At 46.5% G+C, this 18,437-nt stretch overlaps 1 long non-coding RNA gene across 1 annotated transcript in view; it reads right to left on the bottom strand.

The window, feature by feature from the left end:
* Window positions 1-18,219, bottom strand: part of LOC146780595 (uncharacterized) — a 37,918-nt gene extending 19,699 nt beyond the window's left edge. Inside the window, exons 1-2 of the long non-coding RNA XR_014971926.1 lie at window positions 18,072-18,219; window positions 14,133-14,482 (exon numbers count right to left, since the gene is read on the bottom strand). This is a non-coding gene — a long non-coding RNA (uncharacterized LOC146780595). The remainder of the gene's footprint in view (window positions 1-14,132; window positions 14,483-18,071) is intronic.
* Between the last annotated feature and the right edge of the window lie 218 nt (window positions 18,220-18,437).

Below are 18,437 nucleotides of genomic sequence, written 5' to 3'. Positions count from 1 at the left end.
CTGCACTTCTCTTTACTCTTTCTGTACCTCTATTGCTGCTTTCTGCATTTCTCATGCTTCTTTTGGCACATCTATTGCTTCTTTCTGCACCCATCTTTCCTCTTTCTGCATCCCTCTTCCCTCTTTTTGCACTTCTGTTGCCTGTTTCTGCACCTCTCTTGCCTGTTTCTGCAACTCACTTACCTCTGTCTGCACCTCTCTTGCCTCTTCCTCCACCTCTCTTGCCTCTTACAGCACATTGCTTGCCACTTTCTGTACTTCTCTTGCTTTTTTCTGCAACTCTCTTGCTTCTTTCTGCAGCCCTCTTCCCTCTTTCTGCACCCCTCTTCCCTCTTTTTGTACCTATGTTGCCTGTTTCTGCAACTCTCTTGCCTGTTTCTGCAACCCACTTACCTCTTTCTGCACCACTATTGTATCGTCCTTCATCTCTCATGCCTCATCCTGCACCCCACTTGCTACTCTCTGCACTTCTCTTGTTTCTTTCTGCAACTCTATTGTATCTTTCATCTCTTCTCTTGCTTCTTTCTACACCTCTGTTGCTTCTTTTAGCACTTCTCTTGCATCTTTCTCAACTTTTCTTGTCTGTTTCTGCACCTCTCTTGCCTATTTCTGCACCTCATTTGCTTCTTTCTGCACTACTTATGCCTCTTTCTGAACCCTTCTTTCCTATTTCTATACCTCTCTTGCCTCTATCTGCACCCCTGTTCCCTATTTTTCCACCCCTGCTGCCTGCTCCTGCAACTCTCTCGTCTTTTCTGCACTTTTTTTTACCTCTTTCTCTACCTCTGTTGCTTCTTATTTCACCTCTATTGCCTCTTACTGTACCACTGTTCCTAATTTTCCACCTCTTTGGCCTGTTTCTGCACCTCTCTTGTCTCTTTCTGCATTTATTTAGCCTTTTACTGCACCTCACTTGCTTCTTTCTACACCTATCTTGCCTCTTTCTGCACCCATGTTCAATCTTTCTGCACCTTTCCGGCATGTTTCTGCACCTCTCTTGTCTCTTTCAGCACTTTGCTTGCCTCTTTCTGCACTTCTCTTGCTTTTTTTGAACTTCTCTTGTTTCTTTCTGCAACTCTCTTGTCTCTTTCATCTCTTCTCTTGCTTCTTTCTACACCTCTGTTGCTTCTTTCAGCACTTCTCTTGCATTTTTCTCAACTTCTATTGCCTGTTTCTGCACATCTCTTGTCTGTTTCTACACCTCTCTTGCCTCTTTCTGCGCCTCACTTGCTTCTTTCTGCAATACTTAGGCCTCTTTCTGCACCCTTCTTTCCTCTTTCTGCACCTCTCTTGCCTCTTTTTGCACCCCTGTTCCCTCTTTTTCCACCTCTCCTGCCTGTTTCTGCACCTCTCTTGTCTCTTTCTGCACCTCTCTTGTCTCTTTCTGCACCTCTCTTGTCTCTTACTGCACTTCTCTTGCCTCTTTCTGCACCTTTGTTGCTTCCTTCTGCACTTCTCTTGCATATTTCTGCATCCCTTTTACCCCTTTCTGCACCTCTGTTGCTTCTTTCTGCACCTCTCTTGCCTCTTTCTGCACCCATGTTCTCTACTTTTCCACCTCTTCTGCCTGTTTTGGAACTTCCCTTCCCTGTTTCTACCCCTCTCTTGCCTTTTTCTGTACCTCACTTGCTTTTTCTGCACCTATCGTGCCTCTTTCTGTACCCATCTTCCGTTTTTCTGCACCTCTCCTGCATGTTTCTGCACCTCTCTTGCCTCTTTCTGTGCCCCTGTTACCTAATTTTCCACCTGTTCGGCCTGTTTCTGCACCTCTCATGTCTCTTTCTGCACTTCTCTTGCCTTTTTATGCCCCTCACTTGCTTCTTTCTGCACCTATCTTGTCTCTTTCTGTACCCATGTTCCCTCTTTCTGCACCTCCCCTGCATGCTTCTGTACCTCTCTTGTCTTTTTCAACACTTCTCTTGCCTCTTTCTGCACTTCTCTTGCTTTTTTGAACTTCTCTTGTTTCTTTCTGCAACTCTCTTGTCTCTTTCATCTCTTCTCTTGCCTCTTTCTGCACCTCAATTGCTTCTTTCTGCACTACATATGCCTCTTTCTGCACCCTTCTTTCCTCTTTCTGCACCTCTCTTGCCTCTTTCTGCACCCCTGTTCCCTGTTTTTCCACCTCTCCTGCCTGTTTCTGCACCTCTCTTGTCTCTTTCTGCACTTCGCTTGCCTCTTTCTGTACCTTTGTTGCTTCTTTCTGCACCCCTCTTACCCCTTTCTGCACCTCTGTTGCTTATTTCTACACCTCTCTTGCCTCTTTCTGCACCCATGTTCCCTAATTTTCCACCTCTGCCTGTTTCTGAACATCCCTTCCCTTTTTCTGCACCTCTCTTGCCTTTTTCTGCACCTCACTTGCTTCTTTCTACACCTATCTTGCCTCTTTCTGCACCCATATTACCTTTTTCTGCACCTCTCCTGCATGTTTCTGCACCTCTCTTGTCTCTTTCAACACTTCTCTTGCCTCTTTCTGTGCCCCTCTAGCCTCTTTCTGCACCCATATTGCTTCTTTCAGCACTGCACTTTCTTCTTTCTGTCCTCCAGTTACTTTTTTCTGCACTTCTCTTGCCTTTTCTGTACCCTCTTTCCTCTTTCTGCACCTCTCTTGCCTCTTTCTGCAAGTCTCTTGCTTCTTTCTACACTTCTCTTGCTTCTTTTGGCACCTCTCTTGCTTCTTTCTGCACCCCTATTCCCTCTTTCTGCACCCCTCTGCCCTCTTTCTGCACCTCTCTTGCCTTTTTCTGCAACTCATGTACCTCTTTCTGCACCTCTCTTGCCTCTTCCTGCATCTCTCTTGACTCTTTCAGCACATGGCTTGCCACTTCTGTACTTTTCTTGCTTTTGACTGCACCTCTCTTGCTACGTTCTGCACCCCTCTTCCCTCTTTTGAACCCCTCTTCCCTCTTTTTGCACCTATGTTGCAACTCTCTTGCCTGTTTCTGCAACTCACATACCTCTTTCTGCACCTTGTGAGAAGTTGGCCTGGTATATGCTGTCCACTAATTATAGTGGGCACCCTGTACCAGTCCAACAATCCCTTATGGATGATAGGTTAATGACAACCTTTACTGAAAGCTATCCTAGTGGTAGCTATGGAGAGCAGCCTTCAGGCTAAGTCTTGAAGGAATGTAAATCAGATTGTTTTACCAGTCTATAATCTCTTTAATGGCTAAATGAAAGACAACCACACTAGATACATATATAAAATATATGTATTTATTTCTAAACACACCCTCCTTGTTTCTTTATGAGACTAGAGGTCAAAACATATGAGTTACACTTCAAATATGACAGTAAAATAGCACAAATACACATCAGGCCCGAGAGGCGAACCATACCATATACTAAAATAGTGGTATTAGAACCACGACTTAACTAGACACAATGCCTAGAGCCTGTAGAATCGCTGGGACCCCAAGGAACCACCAAAGGTAGTGACACAGGGGACCCACGGGGGCCGTGTGCAGTGTGAGAACACAGCCGCGAGCTCCCGTTAGCTTCTATGGGGAAAGTCGAGGTTAGATTTTTAAAGATTAGGGACACTTAGAAAAGAGACCGGACCAAACCCTTTGGGATTTAGGAAGTTCTAGGGTCAACACCCATGGGAGCACCGGATTACTCGTGTTACCTCACCCAGGGAAGCAGGGTGCATAGGTGTCAAATGGTGTCAGGTTGCGGCATCGATTTCAATGGGAGCTGGCAAAGAAGTGCTGCTGCCGGGAAGATGCGAAGTGTCCGAAAAGATCCAAGCCTGGACCAACCTGAAAGCAGAGGAGACAGAGTCTGGGTCACTTGCCAGTAACCAGGAGGATGATAGATGGATGCCCACCAATGTCAGGTGTTTTAGGTGAAGAAGGTGAAGCTTGACTCTTCAGCCACGAGGCCCAGGAGGCGTCGAGGACAACCAGGAGCTGGATTCAAGCTGACCCTCAAAGGATGATGAGTGCTACAGCATTGGTGCCCGGATTGGACACAACAAGCCTTGGCAACAGCAACCCATGCAGAAAGGAGAAAGATGCTTCGGTGCAGACCAGCAAGATCTGAGGGACTCACCACATGGTGAGGAGTCAGGGTACATCTGGAGCAACCAAAGAAGCCTAAGGAAAATCAAAGTTGCCTTCTCAGGGACCCACCAGTCGACGGACCAAGGATCGCAAAGGAGCCTCAAGAGGAAACACAAAATGGCGGTGCATGGGTCACTCGGGGTGACTAGGCCAACAATCTTTGGTGGATTCACTGCTCGAGGTAGGAGCTACAAGTAACCCAAAGCATGACTTCAAGAGACGTTGAGAAGTCAATGCACTTGCAAAAGTGCATGGTGACCAGGAGTTCCGGTTCCACACTACACATGAGGGCTGTGGGTCTCAGCTTTGCTGGGGACTCGGGTCGGCCTCTGAGATGTCTGGAAATTCTCTTCCTGGGCTGCAAATACTTCGGAGTCTGGTGGGAGCTTCAGAGATGCAGACTGGCAAAATGCTTTGTTGGTGCCTGCCAAGCAGGGGAGGCACTCCTTGACCACAAAGGAGATTTCATCAGTCCTCTAGTCTTTAGTAGAGCATCAAAGTTCCAGGATTCATCTTCAGAGTTTTGTTCAGGGATATCTAAAGTTCTGGTTACAGAGGCTCCTTACTTTTACCTAAGGAAGGGGTTAGACTAGCTCCAGGGACCCACCTATGGGAGGGTTTGGGAAGAAGGGTGGCTACACCCATTTCCTTTGTCCAGTTTCGTGCCAGAGCAGGGACTGGAAGCCCCTGAACCGGTTTGAGCTGGACTATGCACAGGGACACCAAATGTGCCCCCAGTGCAGGACTTCAAAGCACTCTGAGAGTGCTCCCACCCAGCCCCAATACACATAAGCCTGTCTGGGAGGTGGTTACACCTCCCTGTGACAAGAAACCTTTTGTCCAGGCTTCCCCTGCTGGAGTTTCGGTCAGCAACAGGAGACCAGACCCGTGTCTGTGGCTGTAGCATCCATTTTGTGATGCCAAGGCTCTATCGGATTTCTACCGGGTATACCAGTACTGTGAGAAGTTCGTGTGGCATATGCTAGTTATAGTGGGCACCCTGTACCAGTCCAAACAACCCCTTATTGGTTATAGGTTAAAGACAACCTTTATTGAAAGCTATCCTAGTGGTAGCTATGGAGAGTAGCCTTCAGGCTAAGTCTTGAAGAAATGTATAGCAGCTTGTTTTACCAGTCTATAATCTCGAGTTCCTAAATGAAAGATATCCACACCACGTATATATATATAATATATGTATTTGTTACTAAACACACACTCCTAGTCTCTTTATGAGACTAGATGGCAAAACACATAAGTTACACTTCAATAATCACAGTAAAATAGCACAAATACACATGAGGCCCGAGGGGCGAGCCAAACCATATACTAAAATAGTGGTATAAGAATCACGACTTAACTAGACACAAGGCCTAGAGCCTGTAGTATCACTGGGACCCCAAGGAACCATCCAAGGTAGTGACTAAGGGGACCCACGGGGGCTGTGTGCAGTGTGTGAACACAGCCGCGAGGTCCCATTAGCATCTAAAGGAAAAGTTGCGGTTCGATTTTTAAAGATTAGGGACACTTGGAATTGAGTCAGGACCAAACCCTTTTGGACTTAGGACGTTCTAGGGCTAACACCCACAGTAGCATCAGAGTACTCGTGTTACCTCACCCAGGGAAGTCAGGTGCATAGGTGTCTTTTGGTGTCGGGTCGCGTCGACAATTTCAATGGGAGCTGGCGAAGAAGTGCTGCTGCCGGGAAGATGTGAAGTGTCTGAAGAGATCCAAGCCTGGATCGAAGATAAGAAGAACCTGAAAGCAGAGGGGACAGAGACTGGGTCACTAACCATTGACTAGAAAGGCGATAGGAAGATGCTCACTGATGTCGGGCGATTTCAGGTGAAAGAGGTGAAGCTTGACTCTTCAGCCACGAGGACCAGGAGGTGTCGAGGACAACCAGGATCTGGATTCGAGCTGTCCCCCAAAGGATGTTGAGTGCTGCAGCATCGGTGCTCACATTGGACACAACAAGCCTTGGCAACAGCAACCCATGCAGAATCAAGAAAGATGCTTCGGTGCAGACCAGCAAGGTCTGAGGGACTCACCACTTAGTAGGGTGTTGGGCACACCTGGAGCAACCAGGGAAGCCCAAGGAAATTTAAAGTTGCCCCCTCAGGGATCCACCAGTCAATGGACCAGGTATTTTGAAGGGACCTCAAGACGAAACAAAAAATGGCAGCCAACGGGTCACTCGGAGTGACCAGTCCAACAATCTTCAGTGGATTCAGTGCTCGAGGTAGGGGCTATAAGTCAGCCCAAGCAAGACTTCAAGAGACATCGAGAAGTTAGTGCACTTGCAAAAGTGCACGATGACCAAGAGTTCCGGCTCCATGCTACTCACGAGGGCTGTGGGTCTCAGCTTTGCTGGGGACTCGGGTCGGCCTGTGAGATGTCTGGAAATCCTCTTACTGGGCTGCAAATAATTCGGAGTCTGGCGGGAGCTTCAGAAATGCAGACCGGCAAATTGCTTTGTTGGTGCCTGCCAAGCAGGGGAGTCACTCCTTGACCCCAAGGGAGACTTCTTCAGTCCTCTGGTCTTTAGCAGAGTTTTAAAGTTCCAGGATTCAGCTTCAGAGTTTCGTCCAGGGATATCTAAAGTTCTGGTTACAGAGGTTCCTTACTTATACCTAAGGAAGGGGTTGGATTAGCTCTGGGGACCCACCTATGGGAGGGTTTGGAAAGAGGGGTGGCTACACCCATTTCCTTTGTCCAGTTTCACACCAGAGCAGGGGCTGGAAGCCTCTGAAATGGTTTGAGCTGGACTATGCACAGGGACACCAAATGTGCCCCCAGTGCAGGACTTCAAAGCACTCAGAGAGTGCTCCCACCCAGCCCCAATACACATAAGCCTGTCTGAGAGGTGGTTACACCACCTGTGACAGGAAATCTATTGTCCAGGCCTACCCTTACAGAGTTTCGGTCAGCAGCAGGAGGCCAGATCCGTGTCTGTGGCTGCAGCATCCATTTTGTGATACCAGGGCTCTATTAAGTTTCTACCAGGTAACTCAGTACTGCCATGTCTCTCTCTCTAGAATGATGGGATCATACACCCACACCAGTTACTGGTGTGTGTGGGGGTATGATTCCAAGGTGTTTGACACCAAACACAACATGTTTCCATGCAGCCAGGCCAAAGTTAGCATTTACCGTTTGGTTATAATGCACTTAAGAGTATATGGTCAGGCTGCACTACAAACAGCATCAGAGAAGGGTCTCTGACCACTACAGAGGGGCTCTGCTCATGCAGGGGCACCCTCTCACATACGAACCAAGCACTCTGCCTTCAGGATCGATAAGGCCTGCCATAGGAGTGATTTATAGGTTTATATGTGTGTGTGTATGTAGTGATATAGGTAACCTATATCCCAGTAAGGGGTGCATGCACCACCTTACCCAGGCTGCAGTAGTAGCCCTATGGTATCATTTTGGGTGGCATAATACATGCTTCAGCCCCTGGTAGGCCTCTGGGGTACATATGCCCTGAGTACATAGTATATCATATACTAGGGACTTATAAGTGTACCTCAGATCCAATCTGTAATGTACTTAACGTACATGGAATCATTTTAGAGAGGAAGCAGCTAGGCTGGGGCCCTGAATAGCAGGGTTCCAGCCAGACTAAAGTTGAAAAACAGTGAAACACCAGCAAAAAGTGGGGGTATACATGTGAAGCAGATCCTTCTCTCCTACACCATCTTTCCTCTTTCTGCATCTCTGTTGGTTATTTCTGTGCTGCTCTTGCTTCTTTCTGCACCTCTCTTGCAAATCTTTTCACCCCTCTTGACTCTTTATGCACACCTCTAGCATCTTTCTGCAGCTCTCTTGCCTCTGTCTGCACGCCTGTTGCCTTTTTCTACACCTCTTTTGCCTTTGCCTGCAACTCTGTTCCCTCTTTATTGCAGTTCTCTTGGCTCCTTCTGTACATCTGTTGCTTCTTTCTGCACCCCTCTTGCCTCTTTCTGCACTCCTCTAGCTGCTTTTTGTACTTCCCATGCCTCTTCATGCACCTCTCTTGCCTCTTTCTGCATTTTTCTTGCCTTTTTCTGCACCTCAGTTGCTTCTTTCTGAACTTCTCTTGCTCCTTTCTGTACCACTCTTGCTTCTTTCTGCACCCCTCTTCCCTCTTTCTGCACCCATCTTCCCTCTTTCTGCACCTCTCTTGGATGTTTTGTACCTCACTCACTACTCTCTGCACCTCTCTTGCCTCTTTATGTACCTCTCTTGCTTCTTTCTGCACCTCACTTGCCTCTTTCTGCACTTCTCTTGCTTTTTTCTGTACCTCCATTGTTTCTTTCTGCAACTCTCTTGTGTCTTTCATCACCTCTCTTGCTTCTTTTTGCTCCACTCTTATAAATGTATGTAACCCTCTTGCCTCTTTTTGCATCCCCTTCCCTCTTTCTACACTTCTTTTGCCCTGGCTGCACACCTGTCCCTTCTTTCTGCACCTCTTTTGCCTCTTTCTGCAACTCTCTTGCCTCTTTCTGCAGTACTCTTGGCTCCTTCTGCATCTCTGTTGCCTCTTTCTGCATCCCTCTTGCCTCTTTCTGCACCCCGTTGCTTCATTCTGCACTTCTATTGCTTCTTTCTTCACCTCTTTTGCTTCTTTCAGCACCCCTCTTGCCTCTTTCTGCACCCTTGTTCCCTCTTTTTGCATCTCTCTTGCCTCTTTCTACACCTCTCTTGCATCTTTCTGCACCCATCATGCCTCTTTCTGCATCTCTGTTGGTTATTCCTGCACTGCTCTTGCTTCTTTCTGCACCTCTCTTGCAATTGTTTGCACCCCTCTTGCCTCTTTCTGCACCCCTCTAGCCTCTTTCTGCAGCTCTCTGGCCTTTGTCTGCACCCCTGTTCCCTCTTTCTCCACCACTTTTCCCTGTTTCTGCAACTTTGTTGCCTCTTTTTCAGAGGTCTCTTGCCTCCTTCTGTATCTCAGTTGCTTCTTTCTGCACTTCTCTTGCCTCTTTCTGCACCCTTGTTGACTCTTTCTACACCTCTGCTGGTTCTTTCTGCACTGCTCTTAGGTCTTTCTGCATCTCGCTTGCTTCTTTCTGTACCTCCCGTGCCTCTTTCTGTACCCCTCTTCCCACTTTCTGTACCTCCCTTGCCTCTGTCTGCACCTCTGTTCCCTCTTTCTGCACCTCTTTTGCCTGTTTCTGCATCTCTCTTGCCTCTTTCTGCAGTTCTTTTGCCATCTTCTGCATCTCTGTTGCTTCCTTCTGCACTTTTCTTGCCTCTTTCTGTAGCCCTCTTGCCTCTTTCTGCACCCCTGTTGCTTCTTTTTGCATATTTATGGCTTCTTTCTGTACCTCCTGTGCTTCTTTCTGCACCCTATTGTCTCTTTCTGCACTTCTCTTGCCTATTGCCACACTTTTCTTACCTCTTTCTACACCTCTTGCTTTTTTCTGGCCTTCTCTTACTTCTCTCTGCACCTCTCTTGCTTCTCTCTGCACTCCTGTTGACTCTTTCTGTACCCACCTACCCTCTTTGTGCACCTCTCTTGTATCTTTGTGCACCTCTCTTGCCTCTTTCTGAACTTCTGTTGCATCTTTCTGCACCCATCTTGCCTTCTGCACCTCTATTGATTCTTTCTGCACTTGTATTTCTGTTGCTTCTTTCTGTATTTTGCTTACCTCTTTCTACATTTCTGGTCGTCTTTCTGCACTTCTCTTGCCTCTTTCTGCACCTCTGTTCCTTTTTTTAGCACTTCCCTTGCCTCTTTCTGTACCCATCTTGCCTTCTGCATGTCTTTTGCTTCTTTCTGCACTTCTTTTGCTTCTTTCTGAACCCCTCTTGCCTCTTTCTGCACCCCTCTCCCCTCTTTCTGTACCTTTCGTGCCTCTTTTTGCATCATGTTTCCTTTACTGCACCTCTCTTGTATGTTTCTGCAACTCTCTTGCCTCTTTCTGCAGTTCTCTTGTTTCCTTCTGCACCTATGTTGCTTCTTTCTGCATTACTTTTGCCTCTTTCTGTACCACTGTTGACTGTTTCTACACCTCAATTGCATCTTTTTGCACATCTCTTGCCTCTTTCTGCACCTCTCCTACCTTTGTCTGCTCCTCACTTGCCTCTTTCTGCACTTCTCTTGCTTTTTTCTGCATCTCTCTTGTTTGTTTCTGCAACGCTTGTGTCTCATCACTTCTCTTGCATATTTCTGTACCTTTGTTTTTTCTTTCAGCACTTCTCTGGACTCTTTCTGCACTTCTCATGCCTGCTTCTGCACCTCACTTGCCTCTTTCTGTACCTCTGTTGCCTATTTCTATACCCCTCTTGCATCTTTCAGTACCCCTCCTCACTCCTTCAGCACTTCTCTGGCCTCTTTCAGCACTTGTATTTGTTTTTTTCTGTACCTCACTTGCCTCTTTCAGCACTTCTGTTGCTTCTTTCTGCAACACTCTTACCTCTTTCTGCACCCCTCTTGCATCTTTCTGCATCCCTCGTCTCTTTCTGCACCTCTCCTGCCTCTTTCCACACCCCTTTTCCCTCTTTCTGCTCTTCTCTTGCTTTTTCTGCATTTCTCTTATTTCTTTCTGCAACTCTCTTGTCTCTTTCATCACTTCTCTTGCATCCTTTTGCACCTTTGTTTCTTCTTTCAGCACTTCACTTGTCACTTTCTGCACTTCTCTTGCCTGTTTCTGCACCTCTCTTTCCTTTTCCTGTACCTCTGTTGCTTCTTTCTGCAACACTCTTGCCTCTTTCTACACCCTCTTGCATCATTCTGTATCCCTCTACCTGCACCTCCCTTGCCTGTTTCTACACTTCTCTTCTCTCTTTCTGTACCTCTTATGCTAATTTCTGCACCCCTGTCTACTCTTACTGCACATCGCTTCCCTGTTTTGCAACTCTCTTGCCTCCTTCTGCAGTTCTCTTGCCTCCTTCTGCACCTCTGTTGCTTCTTTATGCACTTCTCTTTCCTCTTTCTGCACCCCTATTACTCCTTTCTGCACATCTATTGGATCTTTCTACACTTTTCTTGCTTCTTCCTGCTCCTCTCATGCAAATGTATGTACCCCTATTGCCTCTGTCTGCACCCCTCTTCCCTCTTTCTGCACCTCTCTTCCTTTTGTCTGCACCTCTCTTCCCTTTTTCTGCACCTCTGTTCCATCTTTCTGTACCTCATTTGCCAGTTTCTGCAACTCTCTGGCCTCTTTTTTTGCACTCCTCTTGTCTCTTTCTGTACCTCTGTTGCTTCTTTCTGCACCTCTGTTTCCTCTTTCTGTTCCTCTCCTGCCTCTTTTTGCACCTCTGTTGCTTCTTTCTGCACTGCTCTTGCTTTTTTCTGTACCAGCTTCCCTCTTTGTACACCTCTCTTGCCTCTTTCCACACTCCCGTTCCTTCTTCCTCCACCTCTCTCGCCTGTTTCTACACTTCTCTTCCCTCTTTCTGTACCTCTTTTGCTACTTTCTTCAATCCAGTTCACTCTAACTGCACATCTTTTGCCTGTTTCTGCAACTCTCTTGCCACACCTCTCTTGCATCTTTTTGTACCCGCTCCCCTCTTTCTGCACCTATCTTGCCTGTGTTGCCACTTCTCTTTCCTCTTTCTGTACCTCTTTTCCCACTTTCGGCACCCCTGTTCATTCTTAGTGCACATCTTTTGCCTGTTTCTGCACTTCTCTTGCCTCCTTCCGAAGTTCCCCTCCCTCCTTCTGCACCTCTGTTGCTTCTTTCTGCACTTCTCTTTCCTCTTTCTGCACTCCTCTTTCTTCTTTCTGCACCTCTGTTGGTTCTTTCTACACTGTTCTTTCTTCTTTCTGCACCTCTCTAGCAACTTTCTGTATCCCTTTTGCCTCTTTCTGCATCCATCTTGTCTCTGTCTTCACCCCTTTTGCCCCTTTCTGCACCTTTGTTGCTTCTTTCTGCACTTCTCTTGCCTCTTTCTGCACCCCTCTTGTCTCTTTCCGTACCTCTCATGCCTCTTTTTGCACTTCTCTTCCTTCTTTCTGCACCTCTCTTGCTTCTTTCTGCAACACTCTTGCCTCTTTCTACACCCTCTTGCATCATTCTGTATACCTCTACCTGCACCTCCTTTGCCTGTTTCTACACTTCTCTTCTCTCTTTCTGTACCTCTTATGCTAATTTCTGCACCCCTGTCTACTCTTACTGCACATCGCTTGGCTGTTTTGCAACTCTCTTGCCTCCTTCTGCAGTTCTCTTGCCTCTTTCTGCACCTCTGTTGCTTCTTTATGCACTTCTCTTTCCTCTTTCTGCACCCCTATTACTTCTTTCTGCACCTCTATTGGATCTTTCTACACTTTTCTTGCTTCTTCCTGCTCCTCTCATGCAAATGTATGTACCCCTCTTGCCTCTTTCTGCACCCCTCTTCCCTCTTTCTGCACCTCTCTTCCCTTTTTCTGCATCTCTGTTCCATATTTCTGTACCTCATTTGCCTGTTTCTGCAACTCTCTGGCCTCTTTTTTGCACTCCTCTTGTCTCTTTCTGTACCTCTGTTGCTTCTTTCTGCACCTCTGTTTCCTCTTTCTGTTCCTCTCCTGCTTCTTTGTGCACCTCTGTTGCTTCTTTCTGCACTGCTCTTGCTTTTTTCTGTACCCGCTTCCCTCTTTGTACACCTCTCTTGCCTCTTTCCACACTCCTGTTCCTTCTTCCTGCACCTCTCTCGCCTGTTTCTACACTTCTCTTCCCTCTTTCTGTACCTCTTTTGCTACTTTCTTCAAGCCAGTTCACTCTAACTGCACATCTTTTGCCTGTTTCTGCAACTCTCTTGCCACACCTCTCTTGCATCTTTTTGTATCCGCTCCCCTCTTTCTGCACCTATCTTGCCTGTGTTGCCACTTCTCTTTCCTCTTTCTGTACCTCTTTTCCCACTTTCGGCACCCCTGTTCATTCTTAGTGCACATCTGTTGCCTGTTTCTGCACTTCTCTTGCCTCCTTCTGAAGTTCCCTTCCCTCCTTCTGCACCTCTGTTGCTTCTTTCTGCACTTCTCTTTCCTCTTTCTGCACTCCTCTTTCTTCTTTCTGCACTTCTGTTGGTTCTTTCTACACTGTTCCTTCTTCTTTCTGCACCTCTCTAGCAACTTTCTGTATCCCTTTTGCCTCTTTCTGCATCCATCTTGTCTCTGTCTTCACCCCTCTTGCCCCTTTCTGCACCTTTTTTGCTTCTTTCTGCACTTCTCTTGCCTCTTTCTGCACCCCTCTTGTCTCTTTCCGTACCTCTCATGCCTCTTTTTGCACGTCTCTTCCTTCTTTCTGCACCTCTCTTGCTTCTTTCTACACCCTCTTGCATCATTCTGCATCCCTCTACCTGCACCTCCCTTGCCTGTTTCTACACTTCTCTTCTCTCTTTCTGTACCTCTTATGCTAATTTCTGCACCCCTGTCTACTCTTACTGCACATCGCTTGCCTGTTTTGCAACTCTCTTTCCTCCTTCTGCAGTTCTCTTGCTTCCTTCTGAACCTCTGTTGCTTCTTTATGCACTTCTCTTTCCTCTTTCTGCACCCCTATTACTTCTTTCTGCACCTCTATTGGATCTTTCTACACTTTTCTTGCTTCTTCCTGCTCCTCTCATGCAATTGTATGTACCCCTCTTGCCTCTTTCTGTGTTAGGGTCTGCCTTCAGGAACATGCTATACCTCATGTAGCTGTTTAAAATATTATTTATCTTTTGTGTACTTCTGCCTTTGTTGTCTTTATTTCTGTTTCCCTTCTTTATTATGTGCAATGAATGCTTTGAATCGCCATCCTGATAGACTTGGTTCATATCATTGGAATGCTTTTGAATTCTGCACTTGCGTTTGTAAAAGAACATTATTTTGCCCTGTGATTTACTTATGCACGTGATTAGGAATAAACGTGCTTGCACATGGTCGGACTGCATCCCAGAAGTCACGTTACAGTTCATAGCAGTTGACACGGGGCTTGTGTACATGTGCAGCTTTTGGACCGTTACGGCACGTGAGAGCCTCGGAGCACGTTCCAGCAACCCCACCCAGTCTGAAACGGCACGTGTAGACCTCGGTACCTGCTCCAGTAAACCCACCCAGCCTAAACCTATTTAAGCACACAGCACGCGTTAGACACTGCTTGCGCTCGTCAGATTCTACCCGCTTACCTGAAGTCTGAAGTCGTCCCTTCCTCCAGAGCTCCCGTCCGTGGATCTCTTACATCCAGCTTCTTCCTGCTTCCGGATTCAAGAATCGAGTTCCGGTCCTCACCAGCTCGTCTTCCCCCATCGGCAGCAACAGGAATCCCAGTTCTTAAAGGAGCCACAACCTGAAAAAGAAGAAAAAAGAAACAGTGAGTTAGTGTTTTGCGCGCAATACACGAAGACAGAACAAGTAAGTCTTCATTAACTCTGTTATAAAACTTGGACAGAAAGAACAATACTTATCTTAGAGACTCCTTTCACAGCCTGGCAAGAACTTCTGTTCTAAAGCAGATCAGAAAGAGGACACAACAGATCTGTAATAAGAGAAAACAAAAGACATTTTGTATATACAGCTTCGTCACCTTTGGTATTTTGCAAGTTATCAAAAGTATAGGATAGTACGCTAGTCAGATGTGTTAGAATATAGTTTAAAGTGTATTGCTTATATATTACAGAGAACAGTATTACGCCAGCATAATAGAAAGTCTGCGCAATTACCAAGTGGCATTCTGGCAGAATTAAGACCAGAATTAAGAGGTATGAATGTGATTGAAAGGTGCTTTCAGACACCAAACTAATAGACTTACCTGTTAATATAAATACTTATGATGCTTAATTTTATGTCTTGTTATTCAGAGAAAAGATACCACCAGAGGTGACTGAACACTCACAGCGCAGTTGAAGAGTGGCGTGTTTCTCTCTCTCTTTTTTTTATTTTATCCACTTCCCCCTTCCCTTAGGAGTTTACATTCAGTAAGCCGCAATATTTACATTTGGTTTGCTGGAGGTTAACTCTTGGGGGCAGCCGAGAAAAATCTTCACGTCTCTCATGGTGACACCCCGGACTTCAGGTGAGTGAAGGTTTGATATTCTGCACCCCTCTTCCCTCTTTCTGCACCTCTCTTCCCTTTTTCTGCACCTCTGTTCCATCTTTCTGTACCTCATTTGCCAGTTTCTGCAACTCTCTGGCCTCTTTTTTTGCACTCCTCTTGTCTCTTTCTGTACCTCTGTTGCTTCTTTCTGCACCTCTGTTTCCTCTTTCTGTTCCTCTCCTGCTTCTTTTTGCACCTCTGTTGCTTCTTTCTGCACTGCTCTTGCTTTTTTCTGTACCCGCTTCCCTCTTTGTACACCTCTCTTGCCTCTTTCCACACTCCTGTTCCTTCTTCCTCCACCTCTCTCGCCTGTTTCTACACTTCTCTTCCCTCTTTCTGTACCTCTTTTGCTACTTTCTTCAAGCCAGTTCACTCTAACTGCACATCTTTTGCCTGTTTCTGCAACTCTCTTGCCACACCTCTCTTGCATCTTTTTGTACCCGCTCCCCTCTTTCTGCACCTATCTTGACTGTGTTGCCACTTCTCTTTCCTGTTTCTGTACCTCTTTTCCCACTTTCGGCACCCCTGTTCATTCTTAGTGCACATCTTTTGCCTGTTTCTGCACTTCTCTTGCCTCCTTCCAAAGTTCCCCTCCCTCCTTCTGCACCTCTGTTGCTTCTTTCTGCACTTCTCTTTCCTCTTTCTGCACTCCTCTTTCTTCTTTCTGCACCTCTGTTGGTTCTTTCTAAACTGTTCTTTCTTCTTTCTGCACCTCTCTAGCAACTTTCTGTATCCCTTTTGCCTCTTTCTGCATCCATCTTGTCTCTGTCTTCACCCCTCTTGCCCCTTTCTGCACCTTTTTTGCTTCTTTCTGCACTTCTCTTGCCTCTTTCTGCACCCCTCTTGTCTCTTTCCGTACCTCTCATGCCTCTTTTTGCACTTCTCTTCCTTCTTTCTGCACCTCTCTTGCTTCTTTCTGCAACACTCTTGCCTCTTTCTACACCCTCTTGCATCATTCTGTATCCCTCTACCTGCACCTCCTTTGCCTGTTTCTACACTTCTCTTCTCTCTTTCTGTACCTCTTATGCTAATTTCTGCACCCCTGTCTACTCTTACTGCACATCGCTTGCCTGTTTTGCAACTCTCTTGCCTCCTTCTGCAGTTCTCTTGCCTCTTTCTGCACCTCTGTTGCTTCTTTATGCACTTCTCTTTCCTCTTTCTGCACCCCTATTACTTCTTTCTGCACCTCTATTGGATCTTTCTACACTTTTCTTGCTTCTTCCTGCTCCTCTCATGCAAATGTATGTACCCCTCTTGCCTCTTTCTGCACCCCTCTTCCCTCTTTCTGCACCTCTCTTCCCTTTTTCTGCATCTCTGTTCCATATTTCTGTACCTCATTTGCCTGTTTCTGCAACTCTCTGGCCTCTTTTTTGCACTCCTCTTGTCTCTTTCTGTACCTCTGTTGCTTCTTTCTGCACCTCTGTTTCCTCTTTCTGTTCCTCTCCTGCTTCTTTGTGCACCTCTGTTGCTTCTTTCTGCACTGCTCTTGCTTTTTTCTATACCCGCTTCCCTCTTTGTACACCTCTCTTGCCTCTTTCCACACTCCTGTTCCTTCTTCCTGCACCTCTCTCGCCTGTTTCTACACTTCTCTTCCCTCTTTCTGTACCTCTTTTGCTACTTTCTTCAAGCCAGTTCACTCTAACTGCACATCTTTTGCCTGTTTCTGCAACTCTCTTGCCACACCTCTCTTGCATCTTTTTGTACCCGCTCCCCTCTTTCTGCACCTATCTTGCCTGTGTTGCCACTTCTCTTTCCTCTTTCTGTACCTCTTTTCCCACTTTCGGCACCCCTGTTCATTCTTAGTGCACATCTGTTGCCTGTTTCTGCACTTCTCTTGCCTCCTTCTGAAGTTCCCTTCCCTCCTTCTGCACCTCTGTTGCTTCTTTCTGCACTTCTCTTTCCTCTTTCTGCACTCCTCTTTCTTCTTTCTGCACCTCTGTTGGTTCTTTCTACACTGTTCCTTCTTCTTTCTGCACATCTCTAGCAACTTTCTGTATCCCTTTTGCCTCTTTCTGCATCCATCTTGTCTCTGTCTTCACCCCTCTTGCCCCTTTCTGCACCTTTTTTGCTTCTTTCTGCACTTCTCTTGCCTCTTTCTGCACCCCTCTTGTCTCTTTCCGTACCTCTCATGCCTCTTTTTGCACTTCTCTTCCTTCTTTCTGCACCTCTCTTGCTTCTTTCTGCAACACTCTTGCCTCTTTCTACACCCTCTTGCATCATTCTGCATCCCTCTACCTGCACCTCCCTTGCCTGTTTCTACACTTCTCTTCTCTCTTTCTGTACCTCTTATGCTAATTTCTGCACCCCTGTCTACTCTTACTGCACATTGCTTGCCTGTTTTGCAACTCTCTTTCCTCCTTCTGCAGTTCTCTTGCTTCCTTCTGCACCTCTGTTGCTTCTTTATGCACTTCTCTTTCCTCTTTCTGCACCCCTATTACTTCTTTCTGTACCTCTATTGGATCTTTCTACACTTTTCTTGCTTCTTCCTGCTCCTCTCATGCAATTGTATGTACCCCTCTTGCCTCTTTCTGTGTTAGGGTCTGCCTTCAGGAACATGCTATATCTCATGTAGCTGTTTTATCTTTTGTGTACTTCTGCCTTTGTTGTCTTTATTTCTGTTTCCCTTCTTTATTATGTGCAATGAATGCTTTGAATCGCCATCCTGATAGACTTGGTTCATATCATTGGAATGCTTTTGAATTCTGCACTTGCGTTTGTAAAAGAACATTATTTTGCCCTGTGATTTACTTATGCACGTGATTAGGAATAAACATGCTTGCACATGGTCGGACTGCATCCCAGAAGTCACGTTACAGTTCATAGCAGTTGACACGGGGCTTGTGTACATGTGCAGCTTTTGGACCGTTACGGCACGTGAGAGCCTCGGAGCACGTTCCAGCAACCCCACCCAGTCTGAAACGGCACGTGTAGACCTCGGTACCTGCTCCAGTAAACCCACCCAGCCTAAACCTATTTAAGCACACAGCACGCGTTAGACACTGCTTGCGCTCGTCAGATTCTACCCGCTTACCTGAAGTCTGAAGTCGTCCCTTCCTCCAGAGCTCCCGTCCGTGGATCTCTTACATCCAGCTTCTTCCTGCTTCCGGATTCAAGAATCGAGTTCCGGTCCTCACCAGCTCGTCTTCCCCCATCGGCAGCAACAGGAATCCCAGTTCTTAAAGGAGCCACAACCTGAAAAAGAAGAAAAAAGAAACAGTGAGTTAGTGTTTTGCGCGCAATACACGAAGACAGAACAAGTAAGTCTTCATTAACTCTGTTATAAAACTTGGACAGAAGGAACAATACTTATCTTAGAGACTCCTTTCACAGCCTGGCAAGAACTTCTGTTGTAAAGCAGATCAGAAAGAGGACACAACAGATCTGTAATAAGAGAAAA

The sequence above is a fragment of the Triturus cristatus genome, chromosome 12 (genome assembly GCF_964204655.1).
Source record: "Triturus cristatus chromosome 12, aTriCri1.1, whole genome shotgun sequence".
Classification (NCBI taxonomy): domain Eukaryota; kingdom Metazoa; phylum Chordata; class Amphibia; order Caudata; family Salamandridae; genus Triturus; species Triturus cristatus.
Note: the sequence above shows the minus strand (reverse complement) of the source record. Positions and strands in the feature narration are given on the sequence as shown.